Here is a 15,718-nt window from a genome sequence, read left to right on the forward strand (position 1 = left end):
GTATAATCCTGAAAGGAGGAATGTGGTTGACCTGTAGGAGAAGGGGAAAGGCATGAGCAGAGAGAAGCTTCTGGAAAGCGGGGGGGGGGGGGGGGGGGGTGGATTGGTGAGTAGGAAACAAGGATGGGGGATGTGGTCTCGAGGTGAAAGTTTCCGGCTCTGGAACCAGGCTACCAGATGGGAGTGCTCTCCCCTCCTTCCTGGTGGCCTGGCCTCAGGAATGTCACCTGCCGGGCCTCGGTTGACGTACCTGTGAAATGGGGAAGCCATAACAGGCTCCGGTTCACCGAGTCATTCTGAGGACTCAGGAAGAAGATGTTTCAAAAACATAACCTGTTAGAGAGAGAGAGAGAGGGGTGGGGGAAGGAGAGAGAGAATCCCAAGCAGGCTCCGCACTGTCAGCGCAGAGCCCAATGCGGGGCTCAAACTCACGACGTGTGAGATCATGACATGAGCCAAAACCAAGAGTCAGACGCTGAGTCTGTTGGCTGAGCCACCCAGGTGCCCTGAAGTTGGGGGGGGGGGTTTAACTACCAGGATTGTGCTTTATTACACAACCCCACCTAGTCTATGCTGACTGACACCCAGATTCCAGTCGGTCATTTTGTGTGTCTGGCTCTCGACCACATCTTCATTGACCTTGATGATGTCTCTCCTTCTCTCCCTCCCAGGGAACAGTCCCAGCTCAGGGCCTTAAGGTGCTTTACGCACATTTTCCTCCTGTTGCCATCCCAGACGCTGAGGAGAAGCAGGCCCTAAGCTTGGATGTGCTTCCCGTCAGTTCCTTGCCAAGGTCATTGCAAATATCTCTGCTCCGAGCCCGTCAGCCCAGACCTCAGTCACTCCATGGTTATTGCTGACAGTTTTACAGGTGTTGTAAGCATATTCCTGTCGATACACTTGACCTCTAGCATCGAACACAGAGAAGTAAAGGTGCATACATTATAATTTCCCACATGGGAGGTTGCGTTTGTAAAGGGATTACTGTGGTTTTTTAACTTCCCAGACACGTGGATTTTCCAGGGACGTGTTGTGTTTCCATAGGCAAGGGTATTCACGTATCTTTTTCAGCATCAAGGTTGCTCTGGTTGAGTCTGGGGCATAGAGAGTTAGCCCAGACAGTGCAGGAAGGGTTAGACCAACACCCGGGACCTTTTTTTTTTTTTTTTTTTTAAGTTTTTTTAATGTTTATTTATTTTTGAGAGACAGAGAGAAACAGAGCATGAGCGGGGGAAGGGAAGAGAGAGAGGGAGACACAGAATCCGAGGTAGGCTCCAGGCTCTGAGCTGTCAGCACAGAGCCCGACTTGTGGGGCTCAAACCCACGAGTTGTGAGATCATGACCTGAGCCGAACTGAGACGCTTAACCCATTGAGCCACCCAGGCGCCCCAGCACTCGGGACCTTTAACGAGAGGACCTTTAACGAGTTGGTTCTAGAGAGGCTGTCCTAGCTAGGATCCCCCTGAAAGCAGAAGGAGCTGGGATGCGGTTTCTTCGGAAGGTGATCTCAGGGAGCACTCAAGGAGTGAGCACACAGGGGGTAGTGAGACAGGTCGGAAGGAAAAGCCGCTGTGAGGGGTGTTCAGAGGTTGCTCCGTGGGCAAAGGGGGCCCCATTCCTCCAGGACCTTTTGAAGACATACAGGGAGGGCAGGAGTGTTTTGCTTCCCACCTCTCCCCTACCCGAAGGTGCCCCTCAGGGCTGCTCACACGTCCTGTACTCCAGCCAGGGGAGGGTCACTGTGGGCAAAGTGCTCTGACAAAGCAGGGACTGTACGTGTTCGAGGCCAGATCCCGCTCCTTGGAGCGAGCTGAAGGCCCCCAGAAACGACCACGCCAGCTGCAGCGGAGATCTGGGGCGGAGGGGGGTTGAGACTGAGAGTCAGAGTGACAGCTGTGTCTGCGACAACGCTTGGATGCCATTCGCAATAAAAACATAGTGTGCCTCGTATTTTTGTTAATGTTTCTTTTTGAGAGGGAGAGAGAGAGCGAGCAGGGGAGGGGCGGCGAGGGGGCGGGAACAGAGGGTCTGAAGTAGGCTTCCCGCTGACAGCAGAGAGCCTGACACGGGGCTTGAACTCGCGACCCATGAGATCATGACCCGAGCCCAAGTCAGACACTCAACCAGTTGAGCTGCCCAGGTGCCCCCAGGGCCCAGTATTTTTATCCAACGCCGTCTTCCTGGAAAGGCAGGCTCATTGCCAGCCCTGTCTCTGATGGGGCCGAATGTGGGTGACGAGGGCAGTGCGCATACGGCCTAGAAGCTGACAACTCATCAGATCCCAGCCGTTCTCCACGACTGGGGAAACTGAGGCAATATGGCAGCCTTCCCAGGCACTATCTCCCCGTCCTTTTCCTACCTCCTCACTCCAGCCCCCTCAGACCAATGCCAGCATCTGGTTTCACCCTGGCTTGAAGCCCCTTGCTCCCGCACGACCCCCCGCAGACCGCGTTCTCGCCCAGCACAACCTGGAGGTGAGACCCAGAGGGAGACGGTCTGCTCAAGGGACGCCCCTGGGGCCCTGGGGCCCAAGTCCTCAGGCTCCCTGAGATGCGCACGCGCTCCCGCGGAATGTGCCGCAGCCACGCGGAGACAGATGATCACGACCGCCGCTGGCAGGGGTGACGCTGTGTTCTCGTTTCTTCTCGCAATATGCCATCTGTAGGAGAGAAATTGATTTTTAAAGCAAACAGGCTTTGTGTAAAATGTGTACGTATGTAAGGTGCCATTATTAGGCTTTGCAGACGACTTTCTCCCCCCCCAAAGTGCCATCATAGCTTCTTGGCCGCTGAGATGCAGAGCTCGCGACCGGGGTTCCATGTGAGGGTCACGCCGGGGGCCTGCCAAGCCCCTCTCAGACCCCCTGAGCTCCTCCAGCTCAGGGAGGGCATGGCTCTGGACGCCAGTCCTCCTTCCGAAGCACTTCATCGGGTTTTCCAGGTGGGGGGAGGGCTGTAAGCGCTTTTCTGCTCTTGGGCAAAGGCAGGGATAACATTAGATGTGCATTTTTTAATGTTTTTTTTTTTTTTTTACTTTTTTATTTTTTTATTTGAGAGAGAGAGAGCAAGCGAGCATGAGTTGGGGAGGGGCAGAGAGAGAGGGAGACACAGAATCCGAATCAGGCTCCAGGCTCCGAGCCGTCGGCACAGAGACTGACGCGGGGCTGGAACCTGCGAACTATGAGATCGTGACCTGAGCCGACGTCGGACGCTTCACCGACTGAGCCCCCCAGGTGCCCTTAGTTGTGCATTTTGAAGTGTGTACTTGTGGTACCGACAGCAACAGTACAGGACCCACGGGGGTCTTAGGTTTCCCGAGAAGAAGAAAGTCTGCCTCAAGACTGAAGGGTCAACTTACCTGATTTTCCAGCCTGCTGGCCTGTCCTACGGATCTCAGACTTGACGGCCTCTGTAGCTATGTGAGCCATTTCCTTATACTAAATCTCTTAGCATCTATATATGTATATGTCCAGTTATATCTCAGTCTCTCTCTCTCTCTATTAATATCATCTATTGCTTTGCTTTCTCTGCAGAACTTCGACTGATACAACCTCAATAATCCTTACCCTTCTATAATCTCCTCCCCTTGAGTTTGGGTGGAGCCCGTGGGTACAATGATACATCACTCCTACGATTACGGCACGAGGCTTTTGCAAATGTAATTAGAGTTCCAAAGTAGTGGACTTTAACATAGGGAGATTTCTGGAGGGGCCTGACTCAATCCCACAGCTCTCTAAAACTTGATCTGAAGGTCAGACACAGGAAGTCAGAGATCTGAGAAGGATTCAATGTGCCCTCACTGGCCTGAAGGAGGAAGGGGGTCATACGGCGAGGAATGCGGGTGCCCTCTTGGAGTTGAGAGTGACCCTTGGCCGACAGCTGGCAAGAGAGTGGGACCTCAGCCCTACAATGGCAAGCTACTGGGTTCTGCCCACAAGATGGAATTTAGAGGCAGATTTTCCCCAGAGCCTCCAGAAAGGATTCAGTCTGACCATCACCTTTGTCTTAGCCTTGTGATACCCCGAGCAGAGAAGCCAGACACACTGGGCCCAGCTTGTGACCTACAGAATCGGGAGCTCACGCAGGGGTGTTGGGCGAGGCCCTAAGGTTGTGGTTCTTTGTCACGTTATCAACAGAAAGCTCATACCAAAGCTAATACCATCCCAGGTGGCATTCATAGAAGCCGGCCGCAAGTCAAGAGCGGTGAGAGCCACCTGGGAACTTGGTTTCAGCTCCGGGATCTACGTTTCTGGAGGGTCACGTCCAGAGGAGAGGGTGAAGGGGGGGGGGGGGACACGTGCCAGGAGGGGCTAGCTGGGGGATAGTGACTGTTCGTGGTTGAGAGGGGGTACTCAGGGGCACGGTCACGGGCTCACAACGTATGTAGAACTACCCAGTGCAGAAGCCATCCTGTCTTGCGTGCCAGGGCTAATAGCTGCCGGGAGGAGGTATCTATGGGCCGGAGCAGAACCCGCCAAGTTTCTTCAGGCCTGACCCAAAGGCACTGCTTCACTATGCAGGGCCACAGCCCTTATAAAGTGGACCCACATGCTTCTGGGAGCTTCTGGGAATCTCACAAGCCATTCTGTGGCCCGTGTGTTTGCCAGTGTTTGGGCATCTCTAGAAAAATGTCCTCTCACTCTATCTGGATTTAATGCCCACCAGGCACTGCAATCCCCTGCCATTTCCGAGGCACGGGCATTCTTACCGTGCTGGAGTGGACCGAGGGATGGGTAGATCTTCAAGCCCCTTCCTCTCTGACTCTCCCCGGTCCTCCCGTCCTACCCTCTCTTCTCTCCTTCTTTAATCGGTAGGCGGCACCAAAGTGTGTTGTCCCCTTACCATACAGCCTTCTGTAATTTATGTCTGCCCTAAGAAATCTAACTCAACTCAATACCCACAGCGAGCCCCCCGCTGCCCTTGTCAAGCCTCACATGTACCAGGCATGTGCTAAACAGGTGACATGTATCGTCCGACCAAGTTCACAGCCTTCCTTTGAAGTGAGAATTATCATTTACAGGTGAGCACATGAGTCACGGGAAATTTGGTGGGTGCGAGACCCTGTGGAGAGAGAGAAGGAATGATTAAACGCACGGTCGACTGCTCTCAAAGGCACATAACCCAACGAGAGTTAAACAGACAAACAAAAAGTCCGGAGAGTAAGACGGACGCTCAGGACAGGGACATAATGTGCCTTAAGCACATGTCCTGCTGTTCCGTCCCCAACCCACTTCCTCTATGGTGCCTCCTTAGGGACATCGTGGGTCTTGCCACTCGGGCGGCCGGTGCTCAAAGAAACCTTCAGTGCCCGTCCTGTACCAGACACATTTGGTAACACAATTGGCTTTCTATCCAGTCTCATTTAGTCCCCGTAAGGCTTTTGAAAACGGGGGCAGACAGAAGTTAATAAATGATTAAACCAATCATCCTGGCATATCCAGTGGCCAGGTATGACCCCTGGCCCATAAAGTGCTCTGGTTCAGTCGAAAAGGCTGGGCCAGAGGACAGAAGTCCGTGCCTGTCACTTCTCAAGGCGGAGGCCTGACAGGTCATTTCACGTTGGCAAGAAGGACCTGGTACTATTTCCCCAGCCACGGTCAGGTGCCTCCCATCGTCTGGAATGTGGCTCGTTTTCCGGTAGGGTTACGGGCCCCGCAATGATCGTTTCGTTCCTAGTTTTCACTGAGCCTTGCTCCTCTGGAAAATCTCAGCCAATCGAAGCTCGACGTTAAGTTAATGAAAGCGTGATCGTATTGTAACATTCCCCGCCCCCCCCCCCCTTTCCAGCAAACATCCTATCGAGGGCGAACCGACTCTGAGCTGTGCGGTAGGAAGCAGCAGCTTCGGTCCCTGCCTGCTGGGTCTCTTTTCTACATCAGACAGACAGACTAAATCAGCAATTAGCTGCTGAGGGTGGCTTTCGATTAGCAAGCAGCTGCTACACTCCCATTAGTTAATGTCACCGTCCCTGCATTCCTTCTGAATGATAATTGCAGTAGGTACCAATGCATATTTTTAACGGTTCCCCTTTTTTCTTTAAAACGGAAAGAATGCCCTTCTCTTTCTACAAAAGCTCAGCTACAGTATTGTTGCTCCTGTAAAGAAAAAAAAAAAAAAAAAAAAAAGAAACCCAACCTGGGACCATTCTATCCCAAAGAGTAGCCCCATGAAACCCCAGGCCGTCAGCCTGAAAAGAGGATGTTGCTCGGAACGAGTTTTGTTTGGAACCAGTTTTTTGCTTGGAACCAGTTCCACGTTTGGAACCAGTTTTAGCCGAAGGCAGCGCGTGCGCGTGCGTGCGTAGGGGATGGTGTTTGTGAGGGCCCACACGTTTCGGGAATGATAGCTGTAAATTGTCCACGGTGAGGTGTTCCCTGAACATTCTTCTGGACCGCTTTTATCGGTGGGGGGAACCGTAAGCGGCAAGGGAATTAGGAGGCGTGAGTTGACGAAACCTGTTTATCTTTGTTTTTATTTCGTTTTAAACTTTTGATTCGGGGAAATTTTGGATTTATGAAAACGTTGCAAAGATAGTGAAGTGCGTTCTTCCCCCAGCTTCCCTGAAGGCATGGACAACTAGGCATACGTAACCATCGTGCAGTTAGCAGAACTAAGAAACTGATACGGGTGCAGCGCTCTTAACGGACAGACTAGATTTGGAGGGTGCCTGTGTTTCCGCTCATGTCCCTTTTCTGCTCCGGGATCCAGTCCAGACCCCTGCATTGCATTTAGCTGTCATGACTCTTCAGGGTCCCGTGATCTAAGACAGGTTCCTGAGTTTTTTCTCTCGTGCCCTGGACAGTTTTGAAGAACACGAAGCAGGCATCCATTTAAATCCAGCTGATTAGGTTGAGGTTGTAGGATTTTGAGACGCTGTCACAGAGATGAAGGGCTGCGTGATGTCAGAGGGTATGTGATATCAGCATACGTTATCACCGGTGATGGGAACGTGGGTCGGGACGCTGTCTGCCAGCTTTCTCCAACAGAAAGCTATAAAATTCCCTTTCCCTTACCTTACTCTTCGGGAACAGATCGCTAAATAAAGCACCAAATCAAGAGGAGAGGAGTTAAGTCCCACCTCCCAGTGATACATCATTTGGAATTCTCCTAGAGTGAAGATTTGGGGAGTGTGCCTTATTTTAAATTTATATTTATTTGAGAGAGAGACAGAGAGAGAGAGGGACAGAGAGAGAGCACTAGTAGGGGAGAGGGGCTGAGGGAAAGGGAGAATCCCAAGCAGGCCCCACGCTCAGCGTGGAGCCAGACATGGGGCTCAGGGCCGTGACCCTGGGATCGTGACGTGAACCCAAATTAAGAGTCAGACACTCAACTGACTGGGCCACCCAGGGACCCTGGGGATTGTGGCTTTAATGGAAGACCTGTCACTGTGCGCTTTTGGTCCAGTAACCCAAGCTCTCTCAGCCTCAGAATTTCTTTCCATGAAACGAGAGGCTGCACAAGACCCGCTGAGGGGTTCCAGCTAGCTCCACCCTACCAATATGACCTTAGATAAGTTTCTTAAACTCCATAACCTTCAGTTGTCTTGTCTATAAACTGCTGTGGTTGGGAGACTGAGACAGCAGCCATAAGGCTTTTTGCGCAGAGCTTGTGCATGGGGACATGTAATGAATTTCAGCTCTTGTTTGGACCAAATGGAGACTCAGTAACAGGCTAGTCAAAGTTACTCAGTAATGGCATCAGAAAGGGTTCGTAGAATTAGTTCCCCGCCACGTGCTTGAAAAGAATGTCTCCCATCCTTCCCGGCTTTCTTGAAACATGAGACCTATAACGGCAGCTTGAGGACATTGCACACATCCAGCCTTGCCGCGCAATTGTGCACAAGTACAGTTTCGGTGAAGAAAATAGAGCGCTGAACGTCAGGTGGAAAACGGCTCCGGACCGTCTTGCCCGCTACGTGGCGAACCGTCAGCCGGTGCCTCCTTTTCCCTATCTGTTAAAGAAACACGGCCATCGCGGCTCCCGGCGCAGGGAAGACCACACGGCAGACGTTCGGTTCCTAAGCTAGGTGGATGGCTTACCCGTCATAAACTGCTTATTTCAACGGAATAGACGGGCAGAAAGCCATTGATTAAGTCCTCAGAGGCATGAAGCGGCATGGCATCCAAAATGGGTAGCTGAGATCATAGCGGTGGTTAGATTTCAGGTGATAGAGTTGGGCCCCATACGAGTGATAGTGAACGTTTTATTTATTTATTTATTTATTTATTTATTTAGATAAAGTTTTTTCCCTTTAGGTAATCTCTACACTCCACGTGGGGCTCGAACTCATGACCCCGAGATCAAGAGTCACATGCTCCTCTGACTGAGCCAGCCAAGTGTTAAAGGGTGAAGGTCTTCAAGGGTGATTAGCGTTTCCCTGTAAGAATTAAGTCAATGTACAGATACGAAGACCAGTCGGGAAGCTCATCGCGTAGGTGTCTACGTGTTCTTTGGTGTTGGTAAAGCGGTGGCAAAACTGGCACGTGCTGTTTTCTTAAACTTTCATTCCAGTGTAGACGGGATACAGCGTTGTGTCAGTTTCAGGTGTACAATATAGGGACTCAACGTTTCCGTACGTCACCCGGTGCTCATCACGACAAGGGCACCCCTTAATCCCCATCGCCCATTTCACCCGTCTCCCTCCCCGCCTCCCCTCCGGTAACCTTCAGTTTGTTCTCTATAGTTGAAGCGTTTGTTTCTTGGTTTGTCTCTCTTGTTTTCCTTTGCTCACTGTTCTGTTTCTTGGATTCCACATAGGAGTGAAATCTTGTCTCTCTCTGATTTCGCATAGCATTGTGCTCTCTAGATCCACACGGGCGGTTGCAAATGGAAAGATTTCATTCTTTTTTATGGCCAAATAATATTCCGTCGTGTATACATCTTCTTTATCCATTCATCTGTCATTGGATGTTTGGGTTGCTTCCATAGTTTGGCTATTGTAAATAATGCTCCAATGAACATAGGGGTGCGTATATCCCTTTGAATCGATATTCTCCTATTCTTTGGGCAAATATCCAGTAGTGCGATTTCTGGACCATAGGGTACTTCTATTTTTAATTTTTTGAGGAACCTTCATACTGTCTTCCACGGTGGCTAAAACTGCTACACTCTCACACGCTGATGTGTTATAAATGGCTAAGCTCTATTTAGAAAAAAAGCGCACACTTGCATATAGACAGGAGTCATGAGACTGCTCTCAGACTTTGACCCAGTGAGCCCGTCCAGGGGGCTCAAACCTAAAATAGCTGAACTGAAGAAAATAGCGACATGCATGGAGATATCTATTGTTGCCTTCTAGATAGTTGTGAGGAGAAAGGCCATCATCTAACAGGGACGGATAAGAAGTGGGAATACCCTACATCACTCAGTAACAAGAAGTTAATTACAAGAACACAGGAAGTACTTAGGATGGATTGTGTAGTAAAAATAATAGTAAGAACGCGACACACACATCGCGTTGGAGCTGTGAAAATACTTGAGCGTGTGGACAGACACTAGAAGGAAATGTGCCCAAGTGAAAACGTGGTTCTGTTAAGAGAAAAAAAGCAGTTAGGGGCGCCTGCGTGGCTCAGTCACTTACGCGTCCGACTCCAGCTCGAGTCATGATCTCATACTTCATGTGTTCTAGCCCTGTGTTGGTGTCTCTGCTGTTAGCACAGACCCTGCTTTGGATCCTCTGTCTCCCTCTCTCTCTCTCTGTCCCTCCCCCGCTCATTCTCTCTCTCTCTCTCAAAATAAATCAACTTATAAAAAAGCCATTAGGTAAGAGTGAAACAAATATTCTTTTACGTTAAGCGTTCCAGCAAATATGTCAAGTTCAGCAAAACAGAGGTGCTCAAATCGGTCAATGGTTTGGAATAAATACACATGGGCTCCCATGAACACCTTTTGCTGCACATAAATATTTCCCCAACCTCCCCTTTCCCTTATGTGCCCCTTAAAGCTCCTAAATAAAATTAATAGAGTCAACAGAATCATTTTTAAAGGACGAAGAGAAACAATTTCAGGACTCTATCTAAAGAGGGAAAGAAAGAGCTTTTTTCTCTTCATTCTTCAGTGGCTTGTTAGAGGTGCTCAGAGCCTGTGTTATTGAAACCCGAGGGTGACAGGCATTAAGGTGAATCTATTGCCGAGCCTGGGTCTTTAATGAGTGCATTGATCAGAGAAGAGACGCAAGAAAGCACAGTCCGGTGACACATGAATGAATATAAATTTAGCCTCGACTGAAGATCTTCCACAGTCGGCCTGTTCCCCGCTGATGGTGTGAACAGGAGGAGAGGAAAGCGATTTCGGTCCTCAGTCTTGATTCTCTTCGTGCTGTTGGCAGTTTTTAAGAGCAAGTTATGACTATTTTACCTTTAAAAGCAACGGGAACTTGTCAAAGATTCCCTCCCTGGAAGTGATGATCGAGCACGACTCTACTTGGTACCGATTTTGAATCTGAAATCAATCCGTTTGCCTGGAGGAGGAACTACTTTTCAACCATTGGATTTGTCCAGAAATTGGGACTGGCTGCCTTGGCAGAGAGCGAGTGCCCCGTCCTCGGAAGAATGCAAAGGAGGGCAGGTTGGCCGGTTGGTGAGGAGTTTCAGAGGGCCTGGGGAGACCTGGGGAGAGGAGAGCTTGATATTGGGTCACCTTTCAGATTAATCCAACGTTGGCTGTCTACCCTTCTGGGAAACCACCCAGTGGAATGATAAGGACCACAGCGTTTTGGAAATAGACAGATGGAGTTTTGGATTCTGGCTTCGTGAGTTATTGTATGACATTGGACCATTCCCCATCCTAGTTCACCTATTTCTCAGTTTCTTTATTAATCAAGTGGAGATGTGAATAGGACCTGAGTCACAGGTTCGCCAGGAGTTCGATAATGCACAAGCGTCGTGGGTAGTGTGTTCCCCACAGTGGCCACGGTGTAACACGTTCTCAGTAAGTGTCATCACTATTACAATTAATTTTTCATTACATTCAGTGACGACACATCGAACCCTTCCTAGGTGCTTGGTCTTTTTACCCATGACATCTCACCTAAACTCCTGAGAAGGGGTGAATCGTGTCCCCTAGATTGACGTGCGGAAGCCCTAACCTCCAGGAGCTGAGAATGTGACAGCGTCTGGAGACAAAGACTTTCAAGAGATAATTCAGATAAAATGAGGTCGCGTGGGTGAGACCCGATCCAATACGAGTGGTGTCCTCATAAGAAGAGATTAAGACACAGATAATATGCAGAGGGAAGGCCATGTGAGGGTACAGGAAGGTGGCCGTCTTGCAAGCCCAGGAGAGAGACCCCAGGAGACCCCAGCCCTGGTGACTCCCTGCTCTCAGACTTCCAACTTCTAGAACTGTGAGAAAATTAAGGTCTGTTGTTATAGCTACCCACCCTGTGGGACTCTTACCACAGACCTGGCAAACCGACCTACGTCTCAACCACCCTGGGACGTATGGATGATTACCTACGTTTTCCAGAAGAAGACACTGAGGTTCAGAGAGGGGCAATGACATCTTAGGGGTTACACAGCCCCCTCAAGCAACTATCGTTTTTGCCTGAGTGTCAAGGGAAGGTGACGAGGTCGATATTTAGCACATCGTAGGAGCTCCATAAAAGGGAGGGCCTCCCTCGTGACAGAGCGGGGACACGCACGTTGCCGCCGTGAGTCCCCTTCTTCCCGCCATCGGCCCCTCTCCCAACTTACTCCGAAGTGCACTCTTGCTTACCTGTTGGCCCTTACGTGTTAAGACTCCCAACTTTTCTTTCTCCCCTTTATCAGTCTCCCGACTTTGGCACATCAGCACCTTTTGATTTCTGCAGCCTCTTCAGAAGTATTTTTGACACAAACAATAGTCCCGGTTTTTGCCTTTTCAAGAGGCATCAGCACAATCCGAGCAGACACTGGTGACTCATTTTGATCATCGCCTTAAAGCAATCCCCTCTGTGAGCCGGGACCTGACAGGCCTCACTGTGCCGTGGAATCTTACACTATTTTTATGCCTTTTAATCTATCTTTTAACAGCCTCCTTGTTTAGAACTCTAGGCCCTGGAGTCTCAGAAAGCACGTTTTCCAGAGCGGGGAGAACAAACTTGGCCTGTCTTAATCAAAGGCTCAGGGAGCCCCAGTCTGGGGTCCGTATCCAATCTTTAGCTTTTCTAGTGCATTCCCCCATGGTTTCCTTTTATAATAGCCTCAGCGGGGACTCCTTGCCCGCTTGGCAGGGCTGCCAGCTGCCGTCTTAATAACTGCTGAGCTTCTCCAAGGCAGGAGACTGTCAAAACGTTTCTAAAGGGCCTGACTTGCTCAACTGAGTCACTGTTATTGGAAGGTCATTACGAAAGTGACATCTCAGGGTGAACATCAGGGATGGGGTCAGTCATTACCTTCGGAACACCTCCCCATTACCCTTGGGCCAGGTAGAGCCGTGGGCTTCTCCCCGGGCTTCTTAAGAACTTGGTACGTCTCCTTGTTTTGTGTTCCATTTGATGTAACAAGCACTCATGGAGATTTGATAGGATGCACGCCAATGTAGTGACGTCAGCATCTTTCTATTGACCTATACAGTGAGTTCCTGCACCTCATGAGGAGTTTAAGGTGGGGACACAGTACTCTGACCCTAAGACTCATTTCTCCTGCCCTCTGAAGATCCAGGCCAAGAGAACCGCATATGCAAGAAAGAGAGCCAGGTGGGAGACAAACCCGTTTTATTCACAGAATAGTCGGGCAAACAACTTGTATCCTTTACTGCTGGGTCACTGGGAAAATTGAGCTGGAGAAACGGATGGGGTCTGGGTCTCCTGTGGGCCCCCGGTACGCTATTCTGGAAACCAAACGCTTCATCCAAGCCCCAAGATTGGCCCTGAGACCTGAACACCACCAGCAGTGTGGATGAAGGTTCAACAAGGCCCCACAGGACAATCCTACCCCAAATGGCCACAGCATAGGGGAGAATATGAAAGAGAGACAAATCCTGGCTTTGGGGCTTGATGGCCTTGAGCTCGTGGCCTATCAGCTCAGCATGAACTCCTCCCAGTGATTTGGGAGGCTGTCAGGAAAATCTCCTTTCCCCTACTATACAAAAATAGTCGGAGTAGGGGAAGCTGAGGCAGAGAAAGTAAAGAGCTCAAAACCCATCACAGACACCACAGGTGGATGGATTCTCCAAGGACACCAGGCCCAAGTCACCATCGCTCAGCTGGCAACACAAGAGTGAAGGGACCTGCCGAAAGCCACGTGGTCACTCCTGAGCAGAGGAGTGGTTCGAGAGTGAGTGTCTTGATTCCCTCTCCATCCTCTCTGCCCTGGAAGAGTTTGGGGACGGAGGTTCCTCGGCTGGTGATTATGGTCCAGCCACTTTGCAGCTCATGCCGTAATGAGGAGGGAGCTGTGCTCTTCCTGAGTTCCTTTTTGTCCCTCTGACTTTCAAATGAAAATGCGTCTTAGAGGAACAGGAGGTCTCTGAATGCTGTGCAGGAACCTCCTTCCTTAGCAAGTCTTTCTGCCTCCACCACAGGGTTACTGCTAACAAACTGTGTTCTTGCGATGTCTCAAAACATTGAATTTCCCTTCCCTCCACTGGCCCTGTCTTTACAGCCTGAGGTCAAGCTGAGAAATGCGGTGGAATGTTGCCTTCCAGTCGAACAAACAGAAAGATAGCAGATGAATTTGATGTGACGAACTAACTATATATGGGGCTTTGTGTAGATTATTTAATATAGCAATCTTATGAGAGAGTATCCCTTTTACAGAGAGGAAAACCGAGGCATAGGAAGTTTAAATAAGCTGCCCAAGTTGACCCAGTAGGGTGGTGGTGAAGCCAGTATTTGAGCCAGACCTACCTGAATGTAGAACCCATACTCTTGGCTTTATACAATAGCTCCCTTACATATCTTTCCACACTCACATCCCTTAATAAGATTTATCCACAATTTTTGGTTAAGCTGGTAAGTAACGTTTATAGAATTATGACTATGTAAATATTGGTCCCCACCAGGCAAAAGAGTATGCAGTTATGTAGACTTCAACGTTTTGTTTTACCTGGAGTTAATAATTGCCTTGATTTGGGGCGCCTGGGTGGCTCAGTCGGTGAAGCGGCCGACTTCGGCTCAGGTCATGATCTCGCGGTCCGTGAGTTCGAGCCCAGCGTCGGGCTCTGGGCTGACAGCTCAGAGCCTGGAGCCTGTTTAAATTCTGTGTCTCCCTCTCTCTGACCCTCCCCCGTTCATGCTCTGTCTCTCTCCATCTCAAAAATAAATAAACATTAAAAAAATTTTTTTAAAAAAATAATTGCCTTGATTTTCTATGGGTTATTTTCTGTGTACCCACTGCTTTCTTTTCCGGTGTTCTTACCTTCTGTCATACGCTTGTCAGTAGTTCTCCAAAAACTTAAACAGTTCTACACTCTCAGTTTTACATTTTTTTTATAGTTACTGGAAACCTGTCTCCTGCATCACCAGAGCTTTCTCTTTCAATCTGAACAGATCACTTTCTCAGGCTGGCACACAATGGCCGTCCTGGGATTTCCAGTTGATCATCTTACGCTTCTGAGTTGAATTCTCTGTCCTTTGGATCCTGTGTTTTCTTTGTCTATTTTTTTTTTCATTTTACTAAGTGCCTCTTCCAGCATTTTTCTGGGAAAGGACTGTAGATGTAGTCCTACTGAGCTAAAGAAATAGAGATCAGAGTTCAGGGATTGAGGCAGGTGGAATCCCCAGGGTGGGGATTTGGAGAGCAACCTATGTAGAAAACGAGTCCTGTCAGTTGATGTAGGAGTCCCTGAGAGTCTCAGGCTGAACTTGGGCTGTATGTGCACAGGGCAAAGCACTCAAACCTTATGGAGCAGCTGTTATGGCACTGAGAACAGAGCAGAGCTACTAGAGGTCAAGCAGGGCTAGAGAAATTGGAGTTCTCGCCCTGCAGGGTAGGGAAATCCCCTTGACATCCTAGCCTCTAGCCGTGACGTCAGACAGACCACGATTTAAGAGTAAGGACCATGCCATGGACCTGCCTTGTCTGAGTCCCGCCAAGTTAGAGGGGCTTGGAAAATGCCTTGGAGCTTTCCACAGATCTGAGCAAACAAGGTGTGAAAACAAGCCCTTGCAAGTTCAAATGATTAACCCGTAATTGCATGGTTTGGGATTTCAGAGGGCGACAACTGAAGCCAGAGTTTGTACGATGTCCTTTGCGCAATGTTCAATATTCAATAAAATTTTCAGTGGACATTAAAAAAAAAAAAAACCCAGGAAAATGTAAGCCATAGTAAAAAACGAAACAAAACAAAACACAGTTAAGAGATACCCAAACCCAAGATAGTGTATGAGGTATGCTTAGCAAAGACTTTCAAATGATCCCTGTAAATACGTTGATGTAAAGGAAAAGTAGATTTTAATGAGTGAGCAGGCGGAAAGTTTTAACAAAAAAACGTAAACCCTGAAGAATTGAGTGGAAATTCTAGAACTGAAAAGAATGAATAGAAACCAAAGTTCCCCGAAGAGACTAATTTTCTTTATTGTTTTAAAGTGTACTTATTTTGAGAGAGAGAGCGAGTGGGGGAGGGTCAGAGAGAGAGAGAGAGAAAGAGAGAGAAAATCCCAAACAGGCTCCCTGCTGTCAGCCCAGAGCCCGACGCAGGGCTCGAACCCACAAACCGTGAGATCATGACCTGAGCTGAGATTAGGAGCCCGATGCTTAACAGAGCCACCCAGGCGCCACCCAGGCACCCAAAAGTTC

General features: G+C 49.3%; 1 long non-coding RNA gene across 1 annotated transcript; it reads left to right on the forward strand.

The window, feature by feature from the left end:
- Nucleotides 1-11,414: 11,414 nt before the first annotated feature.
- Nucleotides 11,415-14,086, forward strand: LOC122235065. The gene is made up of 4 exons (XR_006213173.1): nucleotides 11,415-11,649; nucleotides 12,554-12,675; nucleotides 13,129-13,255; nucleotides 13,583-14,086. It is a non-coding gene; the product is annotated as an uncharacterized LOC122235065 (long non-coding RNA).
- The last annotated feature ends 1,632 nt before the right edge of the window (nucleotides 14,087-15,718 follow it).

This window comes from Panthera tigris, chromosome F2 (genome assembly GCF_018350195.1).
Source record: "Panthera tigris isolate Pti1 chromosome F2, P.tigris_Pti1_mat1.1, whole genome shotgun sequence".
Classification (NCBI taxonomy): Eukaryota; Metazoa; Chordata; class Mammalia; order Carnivora; family Felidae; genus Panthera; species Panthera tigris.